This window comes from Stomoxys calcitrans, chromosome 5 (genome assembly GCF_963082655.1).
Source record: "Stomoxys calcitrans chromosome 5, idStoCalc2.1, whole genome shotgun sequence".
NCBI lineage: Eukaryota > Metazoa > Arthropoda > Insecta > Diptera > Muscidae > Stomoxys > Stomoxys calcitrans.
In genome coordinates, this window is record NC_081556.1 from 55,275,534 (window position 1) to 55,297,011 (window position 21,478).

General features: G+C 40.8%; 1 long non-coding RNA gene across 2 annotated transcripts in view; it reads left to right on the forward strand.

Moving 5' to 3' along the window:
- The window catches only part of LOC106084905 (uncharacterized), a 417,203-nt gene that overhangs the window by 78,156 nt on the left and 317,569 nt on the right, over positions 1-21,478 (forward strand). For both annotated transcript variants that reach the window (XR_009398537.1, XR_009398536.1), the window contains exon 3: positions 16,690-16,733. This is a non-coding gene — a long non-coding RNA (uncharacterized LOC106084905). The remainder of the gene's footprint in view (positions 1-16,689; positions 16,734-21,478) is intronic.

Consider the following 21,478-nt stretch of genomic DNA (forward strand, 5'->3'; position numbering starts at 1 on the left):
TACATGGGAGCTATATCAGGTTATAGAATGCTTTGGACCGTATTTGGCACAGTTGTTGGAAGTCGTAACAGAACACCACATGCAAATTTTCAGCCAAATCGGACAAAAATTGCGGCTTGTAAGGGCTCAAAAACTCAAATCGGGAGATCGGTTTATATGGGAGCTATATCAGTTTATAGACCGATTTAGACCGTACTTGGCACAGTTGTTGAAAGTCATTACAGAACGCTACTAAAATACTAAATCGGGAGATCGGTTTATATGGGAGCTCTATCTTTTATTTCGAGCCGATATGGAACCAACGACCTACGAGCTAAGTATTGTTTAAATCGGTACATAACCTGATATAGCTGACATATAAGCCTATCTGGGATCTTGACTTCTTAAGTCTCTAGAGGACGCAATTCTTATCTAATTTGGCTGAAAATTTAGCATGAAGTATGTGGCTTTCGCCATGTTGAAGAGTTTTCTTCAGTCCTTCCTTAGACCAACCAGTTCTGTGGTCTACCATGGCGGTAGCTGTTTGCCCTCTGGCTTGGTGCTAGGACATGCTGATAAAAGCGAGGCAATTAGGATATTGGTCATCCGCTTGACCATTATGTCTTTATCCTTCACCAATCCGCCTTGCTTCTGTTTATCTGTGCGAACACTTCTGCAGTATTTTTCCTAAGGCTGAAACTAATATAACAATGACCACAGAACCTGTGGTCATCCAACACTTCTCAGTCGCATATCCTTTGGCATATATTCTTCGATTCAAAGAAGAATATTAGGCTGTTTGTGGAAGTAAAGGACGGTTTATTCTCTTTATTACACATCACCAGATTGTAACTTAAAATATATTCGGTAAGCATCTCGCCCTTTTTTATACCCACCACCGAAGGATGGGGGCATATTCACTTTCCGTTTGCAACATATCCAAATATCCATTTCTGACCCTATAAAGTATATATATATTCTTGATCAGCGTAAAAATTTTACAACGATTTAGCCATGTCCGTCTGTCTGTTGAAATCACTCTACAGTCTTTAAAAACGTCAGAGAGGACGTCGAAGTTTACAAATGACAGTGCATTAAATATCCCACCCCAATTGTTCCTAGGTATGCAGCAATGTTCCTCTCACTTGTCAACAACTACCATCAGCAAACTGTCCTAAGCGACAACAGCAAAGTTCCAAGGGTCCCATATTACTTTTGTGCGCCTTCATATTTTAAGAGTTTAATGCACTTTAGGTGGCGGCAGCTTTTTGGCTGACTTCTGTGCCATCTCTGACTCCAGACGTGCAGATCTACAGCTTTTCTTGAATTCTTTTTTAAATAACTGCCTACTTCGAGTGGTAGAGTATTTTTTGTGGAGCGAAATAACAAGACGACCGCTCCTCTCAACAGTCCAAACTAAAATCGAGTTTTTAAAAAGTTTTCTAGCATTCAAAAATTCGTATTTTATTTCCAACAAAAATTGCGCAGTTTTTCCATCTTTTCAAATACAATGCGTGGGGTGTAAAAACTCGCTAAGTTTACAATGAGCACGCATAAGCGTTTGTGTTCGGTGTTAATTGACTTTGAACGGCATAATCCTACAACATTGACACAACTTGTTGAACTTGTACTGGTGCAGTTCATTTGAACTTTCCGTAGTAAAATTGCAAAATTGAGTTAATAAAGGAATCAAAGTTAGAGCGATTGATATTATGCTGCCATTTGACGCTGTTGTTAAACGAAGTTTGCACATTTCCGTTGTTGCTCGGTGCGTTTTCTAGTCACCTGTTTGAAGCCAAAGTTTGTCTGCTTTTGGTTGCTGTGAAAAACTGAACTGTTTGTCGAGAGAAGTTTTAATTGAGTGGTACGTTGACAAGCTATAAAACGATGTTCTTCACCTGGCATCTCGGTAGCTTTTTCTGCCAGTTTCGTTTAATGTCACGGCTCCCGCTTTTGTGTTGGTTTTATGGTAGCCATAAATATTGTTGAACTCAATTCACATTTTCTGTATTGACATTATGGCACACATAAGGATATCCCAAATGTATGCAAGCCCTTTTTCATACACAATTCAAAAATGGTTAACGTAACGCGTAAATTTTTGCTTTTTCAGGAAGTCAAAATTCCTAACTCAGCACATCCATGGCAAATTGAAAAGTTGGCTATGAGTTTGGACTTTAATAAGAAACGATTTTCGGCTTATTTGAATGCTAACAAATAAAAAGGCGTTATATTCGGACGGGCCAAACTTTGGATACCAACCACCTCAGGTATATATGTAAGCCACCTTTCGTCAAAACCCGGTGAAAAATGCATACCTTAAGTCTCATAGCAGCTATATAGAAATATGCTCCGATTTGGACCAAATTCTAATAAGTACAAGTCATTGTTCAATTGTGTATAACAAAATATTGATCTTTTTAGTAGCTATATCTAAAAATAAACCAATCTGAACCATATACGTCACAGATGTCGAAAACCCTAACATAAGCCACTGTGTCAAATTTCAGTGAAATCTGATTATAAATATGTCTTTAATGGGCCAAGACTTTAAATCGAGGGACCGGTCTATATGGGAGCTATACCAAATTTAGACAGATCTGAGCCAAATTGAAGTAGAATGTCAAAGGGCCCCAACACAACTCCCTGTTCCAAATTTCGGCGACATGGAACAATAAATGCGCCTTTTATGGGCCCAAAACCTAAAATCGAGAAATCGGTAGATATGGCAGCTATATCCAAATCTGGAGCAATCTGGGCCAAATTAAAAAAGAAAATGTCGAAGGGCCTAATACAACTCACTGTTCCAAATTTCAGCAAAATCGGATAATAAATGGGGCTTTTATGGGCTTAAGGACCCAAATCGGCGGATCGGTCTATATGACAGGTATATCCAAATCTAGGCCAAATAAAAAAATGGATGTCGAAGGGTCTAACACAACTCACCTTCCCAAATTTCAGCAAAACCGGATCATACATTTGGCTTTTATAGGCCTTATACCCTAAATCGGCGGATCGGTCTATATGGGGGCTATATCAAAATATACTCCGATATAACCCATCTTCGGACTTAACCTGCTTATGGACAAAAAAGAATAGGATATAGCTCCGACATTGTACTTATAGGATAGGTGTAGGGTATTATACAGTCGGCAGCGCCTGACTTTTGCCCTTCCTTAATGGTTAATTTTGGGATTCTAAATAGGCTAAATCGGTTCATATTTTGCTATAGCTGCCACATAAACAGATCTTCGTGCTCGGTGTCTAGAGGGCGCAATTATTTTCCTATATAAACCGATTTTTCGATTATACTCCTAAGCTTCTAGAGGTCGCAATTTTTGTCCGATTTGGCTGAAATATGACACAACGACTTCTCATGTGGCCTTCAGCATACGTGCAAAATATGGACTGAATCGGTCCAAATCAAGTATAGTCTGAGTCAGTCCATAACGTAAAATAGCTTTAATATCATAGCACTGTGCATCCATTATCCTTTATTTGCCTATAGCCAGATTCCAGACAAACAGCTTTACAATTGCGATCCGTGGTGTAAGATATTTAAAATTCAGTCTGGCCGAACTTAGCACTCTTTTACTTGTTCATATTAGTTTTTTCGTTTATATCATGCACATCGTGCAACTTTCGAAGTTGTCACATTTGCAAAAAATATATGAGAATACATATCGAGTCATACCACCTTTATATGAATTTCATAGAATATGTATTCCACTTTCATGATTGTATAGAAATGCCTTTTCGTTTGTAGCATATCCAATGCCATTTTCCATTTCAGGCGTCTAAAAAACTTTCTGTTGCACAGTGCAATTCAATACGCCATGTGCCATCCATCCACTTTGGCAGCTCCAAAAACTGAGTAGCTATCCTTCCATCAGCAGACACTTTAGTGCGTAATATATACCCCCAAAAGAGTTATGATCCACAACTCATATTTTTTTGCTGTCAATATTTTAACACCGGCAATATTCCGGTTCAATTGACAAAAAAAAAAAGAAGAGAAGTAAAAACTAAAGGAAAGTTCACCCCAAAAGAAAACGAAAAATTCATGGGCACCAACATGTGCATATGAATGAAAAACATTTTCATCTGTCACCGTTGTACGCTCTGATACAGCGCACCAGCCAAACAACTAACCAACAATCTGGTCCATTACAGAGGTAAAATTTTCCGACCGTATTTCGAATGCGGTTCACGTTTGAAGGAGCGAGGACTGGAGTGAGGACTTTGCGTGTATCTGCATTAAAGCGTCAAGTTATGCGCAAAATTCCCCAAAGCCTCATTTAATTCCCAGTCTTTTGGCCTCTGTCTTGGTTGCTCGACTTCCGTTCTTGCTTCCACATAACCTTAGTGTATGTGAGTCAGAGTGTGTTTGTTTTGAAGATACCGTTTTTGTATTCCGCACCATAAAAAGGTTACTGCAACGCCTTTCTCTTTGACACCTCACTGACCAAGTCGACGTGTAAAGAACTACGTTAAGATACTTGAAAGTTTGTAAGAATTGACAGGCAGCTTCAGAAGTTGAACGGCAAAACACTCGCACAAGTGGTTAGCATTGTTGCCAATAGTAAAATATTTTTGTGGTGCTGGGTATATTGCCCTAATAAAAGAGATTAACTAATATTTTGATATCGAATATCTTTATGTTAACCTATGCAGCATTGCACAGTGCCATTGGCCAAAATTCAAAAACTAAAAGTCGAATGTTTGTTATAAAATTTGCAAGCATTAATTCTTAAAAGGTTATGCATATGCAAGTATACATGTGATTAATTCATTTTAATGGTACGCTTAAGCCTAACATAAGGCACTGTGTCAACTTTCAGTGAAGTTGCATTATAAATGCGACTTTTGCGGGGCCAAGGTTTTATATCGACATAACGGTCTGTATGGCAGCTATATCCAAATCTGAACCGATTAGGGCCAAGTTGCAGAAAAATGTCGAAGAGCCTAACACAACTAACTGTCCCATATTTCGGCAAAATCGGACAATAATTGCGCCTTTTATGGCCCCAAAACCCTAAATCGAGAGATCGGTCTATATTACAGCTATACCCAAATCTGGACCGATCTGAGCCAAATTGAAAAAGGGTGCTGAAGGACCTAACACAACACACTGTCCCAAATTTTAGCAAAATCGGACAATAAATGCGCCTTTTATGGGCCCAAAACTCTAAATCGGGAGATCGGTCTATATGGCAGCTATATCCAAATCTGAACCGATCTGGGCCATATTGCAAAAGTATGTCGAAGGGCTTAACTTAACTCACTGTCCCAAATTTTGGCGATATCGGACAATAAAAGCGCTTGTTATGGGCGCAGAACCTTAAATCGGAAGATCGGTCTAAATGGCAGCTATATCCAAATCTGTACCGATCTGTGCCATATTGCAGAAGTATGTCGACGGGCTTAATTTAACTCACTGTTCCAAATTTCGGCGACATCAGACACTAAATGCGCCTTTTATGCGTCCAAAACCCTTGATCGAGGGATCGGTCTATATGACAGCTATCCCCAAATCTGGACCGGTATAGGCCAAATTGACGAAATATGTCGAAAGGCCTAACACAACTCACTGTCCCAAATTTCAGCAAAATCGGATAATAAATGTGGCCAAAATCGGCGGATCGGTCTTTATGGGGGCTACATCAAGATATAGTCCGATGTAGCCTATCTTCGAACTTAACCTGCTTATGGACAAATAAAGAATCAGTGCAAAGTTTCAGCTCTTGCCAGTGACAGCAAAGCGTTAAACCATTTACAGTCTAAATTAGGCCACATAATTTTGGAATGCTCACAAAAAAAAAAAACTTAACATGTCGCTAGAAGCATACCCACAGATTCCAGTTTCCCTGGAATGTATAAGGTAGATTCTAGTCTCGCAAGGTCATCCGCATTACAATTCCCTTGTATATCTCTCTGGCTCGGCACTCAGAACAGGTGAGTTTTGAGCTGTTCTCCTATTTCGCTGAGATATCTGCGACAGTCGAGGGCGGTTTTAGTGTTCAGAAATATGGTCTCCAGGGCTAATGGCTGGCTGCCTGGCTATCTGAGAAGTTATTTATGCCAATCGTCGACATGACATTATATCTTAGCCATTCCATCACTTCCTTAATTGCAAGGATGTCCGCTTGATACACACTGCAGCGCACGACCTTTTCGATTTGACTACTTCTAGATCTTTAGAGTACACCACAAGCCGACCTGGTCGTCTAGTTTGGAACCATCCGCATGGAATTTTATGTAGCTTATATTAGTAGGGTATCGTAGTTCGAATTGATCCTATCAAGGATAGCGGTACAGTACTTTTTATCAAAAAGCGGGTCAGGTAGGGTGTAATCCATACTGCCTGGAACATCGCATATAGTATCAAAGATAACACAGTGTCCGCCACATGACCAATGAGAAAGGTACCTTAACATCACGGCAGTGGTCGCTGCAATTTGGGTAGACACAATGTCCAGAGGCATAAGATGTAGCATTATATTCAATGCATCAGATGGTGTCGTCCTCAGTGCGGCTGTGATGCACAAACAAGCCATCCTTTGGATCCGGTTAAGTACTGAGTAGTAGTTGGAATTTTGAAGCGTCGTCCACCAGACCACAAGACCATATAGCATTATAGGTCTGACAACTGTAGTATATACTCAATGCATGAAACGCGGTTTAAACCCCCAACTTTTCCCAATGGCTCTCTTGCAGGTGTATAGGGCAAGAGCTGCCTTTCTTGCCCTTTCCAAAATGTTGGAGGTTCAGTTTCCTGTTCAGCAAAACACCCAGGTATTTTGCGCTTTTTTTAAATGGAACATTCTTTCCTTCAAAAGAGACAGGTTCCACTGTAGGCAACTTGTATCTCCTGCCGAAAAGAACTACTTCTGTCTTGCACGGATATACACCTAGACCTCTTTCGGTAGCCCACTTTGCTGTTGCACGTAGAGCTTCCTGAAGTATATCTCTTTGAGTGCTGGAAAACTTTCCCCTAACCGCAATTACCCCTTCATTAGCATACACGACCACCTTTACACATTGTTCTAACAGAGACAATAATATATCGTTTATGGCTATATTCCAAAGTAGAGGAGACAGTACACCTGCTTGAGGTGTTCCTCTGCTGACTCATCTTTTTAGATCCGCAGATGCCAAGCCTGTCGTAATGCATCTTTTAGTAAGTTAGTTATTAAAGTTTCTTACGGTAGAGTTGATGTCTAGAAACTCCAACTCCTTCATGATTGACGTCGGTTTTACATTATTGAAAGGACCTCACCCTTACAGCGAGACATCCCTCCATGTAGCCGACTAGGTCGTGAAGGGCTGTTTCAGTGGACTGGCCTTTAGTATATGCATGCTGCTTCCGAGACAGGTGATCTCCAGAAATCTTTGCCCTAAGATATTTTTCACCATAAAGGATGACAGACTAATAGAACGAAAATCTTACCTGTGGTAGGGTTTTCCTGCTATCGGAATGAAAATGACCTTCGTGTCCCTCCATCCCACAGGTATATGTGACATGCTGATACAAGCAGAGTATATCTCCCTAAGCCAGGGACCCAGTCTATCAGACACAGCTTGCAATTCAACCGGTTATAACTCATCAGGGCCTGCCGACTCAAAGGAGTCGAATCTTTTTATCATCCAAAGGATTTTCGGATCAGACATAATTTCTCTAAAAACATCCGACGAATGCATTCCAGTGACAACCTCTTCTGGAGAGAGGCTGTCCATTGGAGAATTTCCCGGGTTACACATTTACCAACGAAAAGTTATAGTGTTTCCTCACTATTCATTGTCCATACATTCCCTTTTGAATATACCCCACCGTAATAGGTCTCGAGGACAGAATCTTCCTTATCCTATAGGCCTCAGAGCTACAGAATTCTACCCAGGCCTGAGCCTTTCTCAGCTCGCCCTTATATTTTCTTAACTTAGCCTTATAGATGTCCTAATTGTGTGGTGCTCTTGTGGTTTTCGCTTTGTTGAAGAGTTTTCTGCAGTCCTTCCTTAGACCAACCAGCTCTGGGGTCCACCATGGCGGTCGCTGTTTGCCCCTTGGCTTAGCACTATTACGTGCTGACACAAACGAGGGCCATCGTGATCCGACTGACCATTATGTCTATTTCCTGCGCAGTTCCCTTTTCCTTTTCTGGTCTAAAAGGGATAGACGTGCAGATTTTGTGCCAAAATTAATGCCAATCCTCCTTTCTTTCTAATGTTTAGCCGGGGACCTCTTCTGTAGTATTTTCTCCAAGTCTGGAACTAATATAACGATATTTAGAGATTCTGTGGTCATCCAACACTTCCCAGTCGCATATTCTTCCACTTATATCTTCCGATACAAAGGTAATATCTAGAACCTCCTTCCTGTTCCTGGAAATAAAGGTCGACTTATCTCCTTTATTATAAATCGCCAGGTTGCAACTTATAATGAATTCGATAAGCAGCTCACCCCTTTCGGTCCCCATATCTAGTTGTTGTTGTAGCCACATTTTCATGTGGATGTGGCCATCCTCGTCAAGCCCTTGTAAGTGCGCAAGCTCGTTCCGATCTATACGACCGATCGCCGGGAGAGCATGGTGGCCATTGGTTATTTAAAAGCTCCAATAACTCACCTTGTCATATCGAGCATAATAGGCACTATTTGTGCTAGAGCCGGTACCGCTCACCCTCTCACTGAGACTCTTCACTCGATACCGCTGATTGTACGCGACTTTCGTTGCAGCATTGCACCAACCGCAACGTGTGGATGCGCCCGGTAGCTCGCAGCTATGCTTTTCGTGACAGCAATGAACATCACACAGATTGGACCTCACAGCTATCCCGTTCCGGGCCCATATCTGGTGATGTGCATTAGCATCACCTCCTACAATGAGGCTCTTCTTCCCTGCTGAAGCGGCTTCAACCAGCAACTTAAGGTTTGAAAGCGGCATCTCTGAATCGTGTATCATATATAGGGAAGCCAGCCAGTAATGAGACTTGTTTATTTCAAGGCTGGCTACTACTAAATCTTCAGTGCTTAGCGACGGAAGAAGAAAAACATTTAAACTACTCTTTGCAAGAATACAGGTTCTGTGTCTCGTATTCTCATTCCCATCCTCATACTCTGCAGAAACATATCAATGAGTGCAGTCCGATTCTAGTTTAAGCTCAATGATAAAGGGCCTCCCTTTTATAGCCGAGTCCGAACGGCGTGCCGCAGTGCGACACCTCCTTGGAAATAAGTTTTAAATGGCATAGTACTTCACAAATGTTGCCAGCATTAGGAGGGAAAACCACCGCTGAAAATTTTTCTGATGGTCTCGCGAGGATTCGAACCCAAGCGTCATAGGCGGACATGCTAACCTTTGCGCTACGGTGGCCTTCTGACATACCTAAACTACTGACAATTTATACCCAAGCCCATACTTTTTGGTATAGACATTTCATATGAGCCTGTCATGCAGAAGTCAATAGTGACACTGTCAATAGTAAGTCATTAGGAAATATATAAAGACATTGCGGCATATATGAGGCATTGTCAATAGTATGTCCGTAGGGACATTATGTAGACATTTTTATTCATTTAGTCCGTTATTTTCGAACTTTTCACCAAATTGCAAAGCTAGCTGAATAAGGCATTCAAGTTAATTTATTTGCTTAAATATATACAATATTTAGTAAAGAAACAATTTTTATAAACTATAAAATCTTTAAATAGTTGCGAAATGATCCGTCAAAAATTGTGTGTTTATAAAAGATGCATTTATTGTCCGAAATTTGAAATTTTTTTGTAAGTATTATGCACCCCTCGGAATCTATACCGAATATGGTCCATATTAAACCATTTTTAGATATATCGACCTTCAAAAAATTTTGTCTTCTTCTTCATATGATCAATCAAAATTTGCTTGAACAATGGCTACTCACAGTTAACCTGAATATTGGCGATCACCAATATCCTAAATATTCCATGAACCCCAATATTTTGGAGACTTGCCTACGAAATGCTGGCAACCGATTTTAAGTGCGTCATTCTACACCGCAGACTTCGCACAATGTAGGAAATGCAACATTTTCCACACTCTTCAGGCAACACCATCACAAACGAAAACTACACCCGGAGGTGAGGTTAAATTTTTTGGGCTAACAAACACAAAATTTCGATTCCAGTGCGACATGTCGAAAAATGCTACACTTTTTTGCATATCTCACTAAAATTCTTAAAAAACGGCAACACTGTAGCAAAGCTTACAGTCACACCTAAAGCAGATGCCGGTGGGGGGCTCTATGGCGGCCTGCTTCATACGCCCATGAATCAGCTAACATTGTGCCAAACTTGCAGACTTTGTGGCGGCGCCATGATTATGGTAACAAGATTGATTGCCTCTCAAATGGTAAGCAGTGAAAAAAATACCAACGTATCTGGGCAAAATCAAAAGAGAAAAACACAAAGCACCCAAAAGACAAGATGCTGTGGCTCTGCCGTATTAGTTGATGGCATTATAAGTGTTCCAATATGTTTGGGGTAAGTTAACTTAAGTTATCCGTGTGGTCATTGCGTTTTTTGGTTTAGTTTTCATTGTCCGTCCCTACATGCGGCTGCAGTTCAATTGCTGTGGTGTGCCTGGGCAAGAGGATACGTGCTGAAATCCCCCGGAGTGTGTCATTTACTATCGCAGCATATTCCTTCTGTTCGTTTCTTTACTTTCTGCAAGTTTTTATATCTTCCCATTTTGATATTTATGTATTTTGGAGAGTTACGACTCTGCTTGAAGGACAGCATGAAATGTGCTCATCTCCATTTGTGCTGGTGTTGTTACTGCAGCTACTGTTTTTCTTGGCCCCCAGAGGCACCATTCATAATTTATTAGTTGAGAGATATAAGTGAAATGCGTTGAAATTGTTTAGAAATTGCCCTAACATAAAGTACCGAATGTTAACATCAAAAGATTTTTATTACTTTTGCTATGGCGATGAATGGCAGTGGCGCGTTATCGCAGTGAAAAAGTCAGAGCACTTACTATTGCAGCATGATTATTGAATGTCATGACTAGAAGTTTAATTTTGTTGTATGCGAGTGACCAACAACACTTGAAATAGTTTCTTAAGTCGTCTATCAAAGAGGATATACTAGTGATATCCATTCTCATCATCAACAGCCTGTATCCCTACCTCTTTGGGAGAATAATGAAAGCATTGAGAAAAGACTTAAGGCGACCACATACGATATCGGACGTTAATCCTGAATGTTGAGAATATGGGTTGATAAATGCGCTTGCAAAGGCTGTAAATGTGAAAAACGGCGATGGGAGCTGTATCTAAATCTGAAGGGATTTCTATAAAATTCAACATTGTTTTCAAGAATCATAAGAGAAACCTCCGTTCCAAATATCCCAAGGACCGTTGAAAAAACCCACATTATTCAAAAACGGATGAAAATCTATATGAGAGCTATATCTAAACCATCTAGACAATCACCGACTTTCTCAATATTGGAAAGACTAGGTAGGCAAAGATCCCAATACTAAAACATCAGGCAGTGCAGGGATAAAAGACTCAATGCAGTCTAACGAACAGGGAGCCGGCTGTGAAACCATCGCCGACTTTCTCAAGATTCGGAAGTCTAGAATAGGCAACGATCCTAATATTAAAACATCAAGAAGTGCAGTGACGGGAAACTCAATGCAGCCTAAAGAACAGAGAGCAGACGATGAGACCATCAACCACTCTCAAGAAGCCCATCTAATGAAGGTCCGATGGTTGAGGTCATCCAGATAAACATCCACCGAAGCGAGACAGCTATATACATGATCCGGAACTAAGTTTATGAACTGAACCATATCAGGTACCAATTATTTTATACTACCACGGCAACTCGGCCTAGAACCTGCGGTATTTGACATACAAATTTAAGTTATATATTTTCCCCAGAGTTGGCAATGTCGGATGCCACAGTGATGAGAGAGGGAGAAGGTGGAGCATACCTGCCACCACTTTATCTACCTTTCTCCGACTCTCCGACACAGGCACCCACGTCGGAGCTGCAACGACTGGTGAGGAAGAAATGAGGTACTAATATCTTGCGGGGCAAACTTTCACATTTCGTGGGGTAGTACCAATATTAATAAGGGGTCCAAACCCTGGCAGAATTCTTGAATACTAACGACCTGAAAACACTTAACATTGATAGCACCTTGTAAATAGGATTAGGGAGGAGGTTTTAGACAATATGTTCGGAAAATCTAATCGATGAGGTTCAGGATTGGGGGTCTCCATGGAACACTTTTACTCTGACCATTGCTACATTAGGTTTAGAATCGCATGGCCAGCGCCGAATCCGATAAGCTTCGGGAATAAGTTGAAAACCAAGTGGACAAAATTCGGAAGACTTCTCAGAAGAAGACTGGGACGAGGTATTTTAGATTGTCCAAGCAAAGAAGACATTGACGACAATGTCAGCAGGTTCAGCGATTACCGTAGTGGAGTCTTTTCAATATAGTTTTCCTCTTCGAGTAAGGAAATCAGGCCAAGAAAATCTTTGGTTGACGGGGGCAAATTTCCAACATTGTGAAAGAGGATAGCAGACTTTGCAATAGAGCACGTCGTAAAAAAGCGGATGTTTATTGGCATGAGACACACAGTTCAAGGAACACAATAGGTAATCAGAACGGTAAAATGTGCCCCCTGGAAGCTTTTCTGCGAACGGGTAGACAGCAATAATGACGCCGCCAAGGTGATTAAAAATCCATGTCCAAACTGAAACGTAAGTAGATGACATGTTGAGGTTTTTGATAAAAACGCCTTTTCATAGGATGCGACGGGAATCACGGAGACACCGGAATCTTGGAATAATGAGATTTTTTGAAGGTTTTTCATTACGGAATTAATGGTTAAGTATCTTTAAAATTTTTAAGTTACCCGGACCTGATGGAATATTTCCGGCGTTACTACAGAAGGAGGCCCAGCGCGCCTAGGCCTTCCGAGTACTTCGAAAGCTGGAGGAAGGGTGGTATTTATACCCGGTGATATCAAAGACCTGTAGACCTATAAGCCTTAAGTCATCTCTACTCAAAACCATTAAACGTATTGTGGATGCCATGATGGATGGATGGAGGCCACCGTAGCGCAGTGGTTAGCATGTCTGCCTATGACGCTGAACGCCTGGGTTCGAATCCTGGCGAGACCATCAGAAAAAATTTTCAGCGGTGGTTTTCCCCTCCTAAAGCTGGCGACATTTGTGCGGTACTATGCCATGTAAAACTTCTCTCCAAAGAAGTGTCGCAATGCAGCTCGCCGTTCGGACTCGGCTATAAAAAAGGAGGCCCCTTATCATTGAGCTTAAACTTGAATCGGACTTCATTCATTGATATGTGAGAAGTTTGCCCCTGTTCCTTAGTGGAATGTTCATGCGCAAAATTTGCAAATTTTTGGATGCCATGATAAAAAGTGGGTATCCTGCGAACTGCTCAAATACAAACGACATGCCTATGTTAAGGGAAGGTCAGTGGAGACTGCCCTGCACGAGGTTGTGCATAAAATAGAAGAATCCTTCGATGCCAAAACGTAGACACTGGCGGTATGCATTGACATCGAGGAGGCGTTTAATAATGTACGGACCGACACATTGATCCAATCCTTCGACCAGTTCCGGCATAGACTAGATAAACCATATGCTAAGGAACAGGTGGATTAATTATGGGTCCCATGACTTAAATATAAGAGAGAAAATGGCACAGCGCATGCCACTCCTATCGATGATCAAGATAAATAACCTATTACGGATGCTGACTTCTACGCAGACGATGTTATAAAACTTCTAAGGGGTAGCATCCGAACAAGCTATGCAGAAGGGCCGAAAAGGTGTTGCATATGGCATATGACTGGGCTAGACCCAGAGGTCTCAATGTTAACCCAGAGAAGACTGAATTATTCCTGTTCACGAGGAAGACAAAGGTGGGCCAATTTAACGCAACACATTTCCTCTATGGAATGATTTCGATATCTGACAAGGTCAAATAATTAGGAGTGATATTGGACAGGAAATTGAGTTAGAATTGTCATATTCAGAAGCACCATATTCAAAAGGCTCTCAGATGTTGGGCACTACGTAGACTGGCAGAAGGCTCAAATGGTGCCTGAACTTGCGCCTCAGTAAAACAAAAACGAAACGAAAAATGTTGTCTTGGCATAGGCGGGGCGCGGAGGACCACGCCCACTAGGTCACTGAAGACTTTCCTAGATATCCGACCCATAGACATACAGATTAAATCTGAGGCAGTCACTGCGGTTATGAGACTTAAGTCGTAGGGAGAATGGGTATAGGAAAGGAGCACGTCACTCGATCGCCATATAGTCGAGACGACGATAAGAAATTTCAAAGGAATGGAAGAGGTTTCCGAACGGATACCTGAGACGACACTTGAGTTCGCATGCGAGGCACTGCTAGATATGGAAGTTCATGCTATACGGATTGATCAAAGCTAGAGGACAGAGTGAGCGTGAGGGTCTACATTGAGAACCTTGAACCTACAGTCCTGCAGAGGTAGATCCAGGCGATCACGAAATGCGTGAGGTGTTCACTCGCGGACGTCGAGTGTGAACATCTTTATGGACAGAAAACTGTCCACGAGAGCAATAACAACCTACACGGTAAGGACACTAACAGTCTTGAAGTGTAAGAAGAAGATTAGCGCCTTCTCTGAGGATGGCACGATCCGCAATGTTTTTGGTGATGGGCCGTAGCAGAGTAAGGGTAATGAAAAAGCAGACGATTTGGCAGTCATGGCCAGAGGACTGCCGTCAACAAACTTGGTTATTCCGAAGCCTTTCGTGTCGGCACAGTCCGAGTAAAGGGCGTGCGCGACGAACACGACGAGTGTAACATTATGGGATAGCGAAACGGTCGATAGGACCACGAAAGTCCTACGGGAAGTTAAGGATTGTGAGAAGGCGAGTTACTGAAAGGAAGCAAAAAGGAGATCAGTTTAGCTTTCGATATCACAATGGGGCCCATAGGACTACGAACTCACTTTTGCAAAATAAGTGCGGCATGTGATAGCATATGTAGGGCATGTGGGGAAAGGATGATACGTTGCACAGTGAGAGAAAATCGAAAAAAAATATAGTAAAAAAGTGTGCTGTGTAAGAACAGGTGAAGATAACTCTTCCAAATTTTAAATTGTTAGAGGTGTAAGCGAGATCGTGTGCAAAATACAATACAAGGACCTAGGTATTTGTAAAATTTGTTGGGCTGCCAAACACCTCGAAATATGCGTCTGAGCCTCATAAAGTATATATATTCTTGATGGTCATGTCACTTTAAGTCGATGTAGCCTTGTCCGTCATCTGTCCGTCCGTCTGTCCGTTCGTCTGTCCATCCGTCCGTACGTCCGTCTGTCTGTCGGTACGTCCGTCTGTCCGTCCGTCTTTCTGTCGGCAGCACTTTCGAAGGAGTAAAGCTAGCCGCTTTTGCACAAATATAAATTTTAGTGTAGGACGGTTGAGATTGTAAAAGGGCCAAATCGGTCCATGTTTTGATATAGCTGCCATTTAAACCGGTCTTGGGTCTTGACTGCTTGAGCCTCTAGAGGGCGAAATTCTCGCCCGATTTCACTGAAATTATGCACGTAGTGTTTTGGCATCACTTCCAACAACTGTGTTAAGTATTATGCAAATCGGTTCATAATCTGGTATAGCTTTCATATAAACCGATCTTGGAGCTTGACTTCTTGAGCCAATACAGCACGCAATTCTCATCCGATTTGCCTGAAATTTTGCATCAGGTGTTTTGTTATGACTTTCAATAACTGTGCTAAGTATGGCGCAAATCCGTGCATAACCTGACATACCTGCCATATAAACCGATCTGGGCGCAATTCTCCTCCGATTTGGCAGAAATTGTGTACAACGTCTTCTCTCATGACCTTCAACATACATGTCTAAAATGGTGTAAATCGATCAAAAGCTTGATACAGCTCCCGATTTTGCTTCTTGCGCAATTCTTATCCGATATTACACAATGACTTCTACAATGTTCAGCATTCATTTATGGTCCAAACCGGACTATTACTTGATATAGCTCCAATAGCATAACAGTTCTTATTCAATATTCTTTGTTTGCCTAAAAAGAAATACCGCGCATAGAACTCGAAAAATGCGATCCATGGTGGAGGGTATATAAGATTCGGCCCGGCCGAACTTTGCACGCTCTCACTTGTTTTTTTCAAAAATCTCTACAAAAATGTTTGCTTCAAGTCAACGATATCTATACTGGTTTCGGGGATATGCAAATTGCAAACCTTGCCCCTGAACATTCCGTTAAAAAACGGGAGCAAACTTTTCACATGTCAATGAGTGCTAACTATTCAAGTTTAAGCTCAATGATAATGGACCTCCTGGACCGCTTTGTGGAGAAGTTAATCTAAACATGGACCGATTTCGACCACTTATAATCCTAACAACAAGAAGCATTTGTGTAAAATTTCGAGCGACTCAATCCAAACTTACCTTGCTTTCGACAGGCAATATGAGGGACATGACTAATCACCCTAAGGCGGAGTATCGCCAGTTGACGGATGTATTCAGTCTTGCTATTTTAAACTTTTTCGAAATTCATATATTACTCCTACATAACAACACAACAACAACAACATAAGCAAATATAGTATATATCTGAAGAATACAACAACGAACTAACTTTTTCTCCCGTTTAACTCTTTTCAGTTCCTATGAAACCGTACAAAAAGGCAACGGAAACGGCAGCTATGGTATGTTTGTAGTTTGTAATTTATAGGCCATATCCTATGAAAGAATTAGAAGTAACTTCACATTAAATGCCTTTCAGGAGTGGGGAGGCTACCTAAAAAAATAGTCTATTTATAAGTGTAGTGCTTACCTCTATTCTATGGAAAACTAACAAATGGGTTGCGTAGTTCTTTCCCCCTTTAATTTGAAATCAAGCTCCGGCTCATTAAATGCGAAATTGCTTTTTTTTGTTGAGTTTTCTGAATTAACGGGCATTGCCACAACCCAAGCCCTTTGTGAAATGTTGATGCTGCTCTTGCCATGGCTCCAATGGAAATTTATCTTCCATTGCCACATAAATTACATTATGTAGCAAACAAGTGTACTACGGCATATAAATGCAATGAAATGTCATTTCCAAACGAGGGCACATGAAAATATTAAACGCAAGTCGCGAGAGACAAGAATGAAAGAGCAAAAGGACACGAGGCAAAACGCCACCGAAAAGGAATCAAAATTATAGCTATTCTAGCAAAAAATTAGAATGGGCCAACAGGAAGAATAAACTGAATTATCCAGTTGGAAGGATTATGGCTGTGCAAACCTCGTTGGTGGTCTGCTGTAAAAAGAATTTGGAACAATAGAAGAGTGAAAACTTAAAAAAAATTGCATAATATTGAAAGCGTATGCTTATGGTCCTCCACTGGAGCACTAAAATTGATTTAATGTCCAACTTTTAATCATTCAGAGAGACATGAAAGACTTTGCCATGACTGTTTTTGATTTGTTTTTTTGACAATATAAGAGTTTCTCAAAAAACAAAATGTTTTTCTTTTAATTGTAAAGCAAGGCTAGGATAACCTAACTTAACCTAACCTTTTGAAAAGCTATCCTTCTCCTCTTGATTCCAACATGCAAAATGTGAAATATTATGGAGATCGGTTAACGATAACCAATGCCGACACCTCGTCCAAAATTGAATGTTGTACTTTTTAAAGGATTAATCTAAGAATTTTAGGTCCAAACATGAAATTCGTAAAAAAGTACACATTTTTAAGGCAAAATATGAACAGCATTCTGTACCACTACTGTGGGTGTGATGCTGCGACCGGTTCGATTCACAAATTCTTCCTAATTCAGTTTAGCCATATCCATCTTTCCGCGAATCCTTTCTGTACCGTTTGTCCGACTTTGTCTTTTTCTACCCACCACCGCAGGATGGGGGTATATTCATTTTGTCATTCCGTTTGCAACACATCGAAATATCCATTTCCCACCCTATAACGTATATATATTCTTGATCAGCGTAAAAATCTAAGACGATCTAGACATGTCCGTCCTTCTGTCTGTTGAAATCATGCTAAAGTCTTTAAAAATAGAGATATTGAGCTGAAACTTTGCACAGATTCTTTTTTCGTCCATAAGCAGGTTAAGTTTGAAGATGGGCTATATCGGACTATATCTTGATATAGCCCCCATATAGACCGATCCTACGATTTGGGGTCTTAGGCCCATAAAAGCAACATTTATTATCCGATTTTGCTGAAATTTGGGGATAGTGAGTTGCGTTAAGCCCTTTGACATCATTCATCAATTTGGCTCAGATCGGTTCAGATTTGGATATAGCTGCCATATAGACCGATCCTCCGATTTAGGGTCTTAGGCCTATAAAAGCCACATTTATTACCCTATTTTGCTGAAATTGGGGACAGTGAGTTGTGATAGGCCCTTCAACATCCTTCCTCAATTTGGCCTAGATCGGTCCAGACTTGGACCAATCTCTCGGTTTTGGGACCATAAAAGGCGCATTTATTGTCCGAAATCGCTGAAATTTGGGACAGCGATTTGTGTTATGCTCTTCGACATCCTTCCTCAATTTGGCTCAGATTTGTTCCGATTTGAATATAGCTGCCATATAGACCGATCTCTCTATTTAAGTTTTTGGGCCCATAAAAGGCGCATTTATTGTCCGATTTCGCCGATATTTGGGACAGTGCGTTGTGTTGGGCCCTCCGAAATTTATCTGCAACTTGACCAAAATCGGTCCAGATTTGGATATAGCTGCCATGTAGACCGATATCTCGATTTAAAGTCTTGGCCCCATAAAAGGCGCATTTATAATTCGATTTCACTGAAATTTGACGCAGTGCCTTATGTAAGGCTTTCCGACAACTGTGTCGTATATAGTTCAGATCGGTTTATTTTCAGATATAGCTACTAAAAAGACCAATATTTTGTTGGTTTTGTTTTGTTGGTGGTGTATTTATTCATCATAGTGTATCTTGTTATACAAATAGACTTTCCGACTAGCCAACATTTTAGCCAATTCGTTGTGTATAAAAATTAATCAACGGTCTAATATTCCCAGTAGTTCTAGTTACTGTGTAACTATACACAATTGTGTGAGCTTTGTTCTCAGTATTCTTTGCGAAAAGGGGTTACAATGGCATGAAGAACCCCAGTGCAGGTTTCTACAAAAACAAAAAAATCTAAGCAACCGCCAGACAGACTATTCACAACACAAGACGTAGCATGGCCTAAATGTTATTGTCAAACTATGATTGTATGGTAAAAGCGTTATATTCTTATGCGTATGTGTGGTCCCTAAAGCGTATGTACTTTGATGTGAGACACACACGCGTGCACGCATACACATAAGTGGAATCTGGCCCAACAGACTTACAACCCAAATCCCACCTAAGATGTTGTTATATCTTGTGTTCCACATTTTCACTTTACCTTCAGTTAGCGCCTTAGGTAACAGCCGCCATCATCAACGATAGTGGGTAGGCGCATGGACTGGAATACGGAGCACGCATTGTGTTGAGCTTTGATGCATGATTTCAGTTAAAACGAGCTCTTGCATAGGTAGACACATTTTATAAGTGGAGATTTTTCTTTACATTCCAGCCGAGTGGTGGAACTGTGTTGTGGATTTAACCTCAATAACCATGTTAGACATTAAAAGTGTGGTGTCACAAGTCAAGGACTCACTTGATGCAGACTTTTGTGAGCGCTTTTGCTAATTTAGGACATAAAGGTTAGTGATTAGTATGGAGCCTTACAATCTTTTTTAATGGGGATTTTAAAAGAGACAGCTTGTTGAGGATGATACAACTCATTCCATCAGTAGCAAGTACAGTGATAGATGACATACATAGTGTACAAAGATATGGAACGATACTACTTTCAATGCAGATCAAATCAATAGAATGAAGAATGCAATTTACATTAAGCTAACACTTTTCATTAGGGTGAATATTTGAGTTTTATGAAAGTTCCTTATTGAGAGAAGACAACCATCCATTCCATAGAGAAGTTCGGTAGGTTTTTGTTTTGGGTTTTACCGAAGGATCTATGCAGCGAGATGTAGACATTCAATAAACGATGTTTGCAAGTGCATAAATGCCATGTAGTCCAAATTACAGCAAAGATGGCTGGAATTTAACCCCTTTGTGGCCTCGAAGTTTACAATTTGGACCACAATTTTCCGTGGTTCTAAAAGGTATACTTGAAGCAAATTTTTGACTTTCCTTGGGAGTATTACAATTCTAAATCAATTAGAAAATAGATATAGAAGAATCATTCAATGCCAAAACGTACACACTCGTGGCATGCATTGATATCGAGGGGGCTGTTAACAATGGGCGGATCGACCCACTGATGCAATCCTTAGATTATTATTGGGTGCACGAATGCGCATGTAGCCCTGTGGAACAACGTAACGGTCGGTAGGACGGTGAAAATCCTGTGCTGAGATCCAGATTGTTAGAGGAAAAAGCTATTACTGATAGGAAATCAGAAGGAGGTCAGTATAGCTTTAAGTATCATAACGGGGCACATATGTGGGGAAGGCGATGAGACGTTGAAGCATTTCCTATGTCATTGCCCAGTTTTCGCGGCTAACAGACACCGGTACTTAGGTCCATATAGAGGAAACAAAAATTGCCGTAAAAGCTAATATTAAAACTTTCAAATTTATCGAATCACCTATAATAAAAAATTTAATCTAATCTTCTATAATTAAAAAAATTAAAATGTTGTGTCATGTTTGTAAGTTTGTTTGTCTGCTCCGTATAGATTAAAAAACGGCTGAACCGATCTTCATGAAATTTTCACAGATGGTAGATTTTGAGCCCCCGGTGAAAATCATTTTTTGTTTTTTATCCAAAGGACGGACATGGGTGTACTAATTTAAGCAAAATTTTATATGCCACCTTATGGTACCTCAAAAATACGAAATTGGTATAAAATTTTGGGGTTAAATAACCTTGGGGGACGCCCCATCCCAAGACCCACCTGAACGGACATGTTTGGCGATTAGGGCAATATGGGTGTCCAATGAAAGGTATTTAAGAGTAGAGTACGAACTTGGCATACAAATGTCAGATTAAGGGTTGGGGGGGGAGGGTCCACACCCCCAAAATCACCACCCATTAGGACACTTTTACCGCTTTGGACAATATTGGTATCATAAGACTTCCACATTACGATGAAATATCTGAAAAGCCAAATTAGGACTTATTTCCTGTTCGTGTCACCACAAGGCTTAGATAAAATAATAGAGTGAAAGAGACGCAACAGAGCGGGCAATGTCCTGTTCGGCCGGACCGAATGCAAAAGAATTTTACAAAATAAATTTAGTTGAAGGCCATAATTTTATTGTGGAAACCAAACTTCTGTCAATCCAGCAAAAATTAAAGCTTCTAGGAACCGACCATTAATAATTAAGAGGCCGGTTTATATGGGAGATATATGATTTGGACCG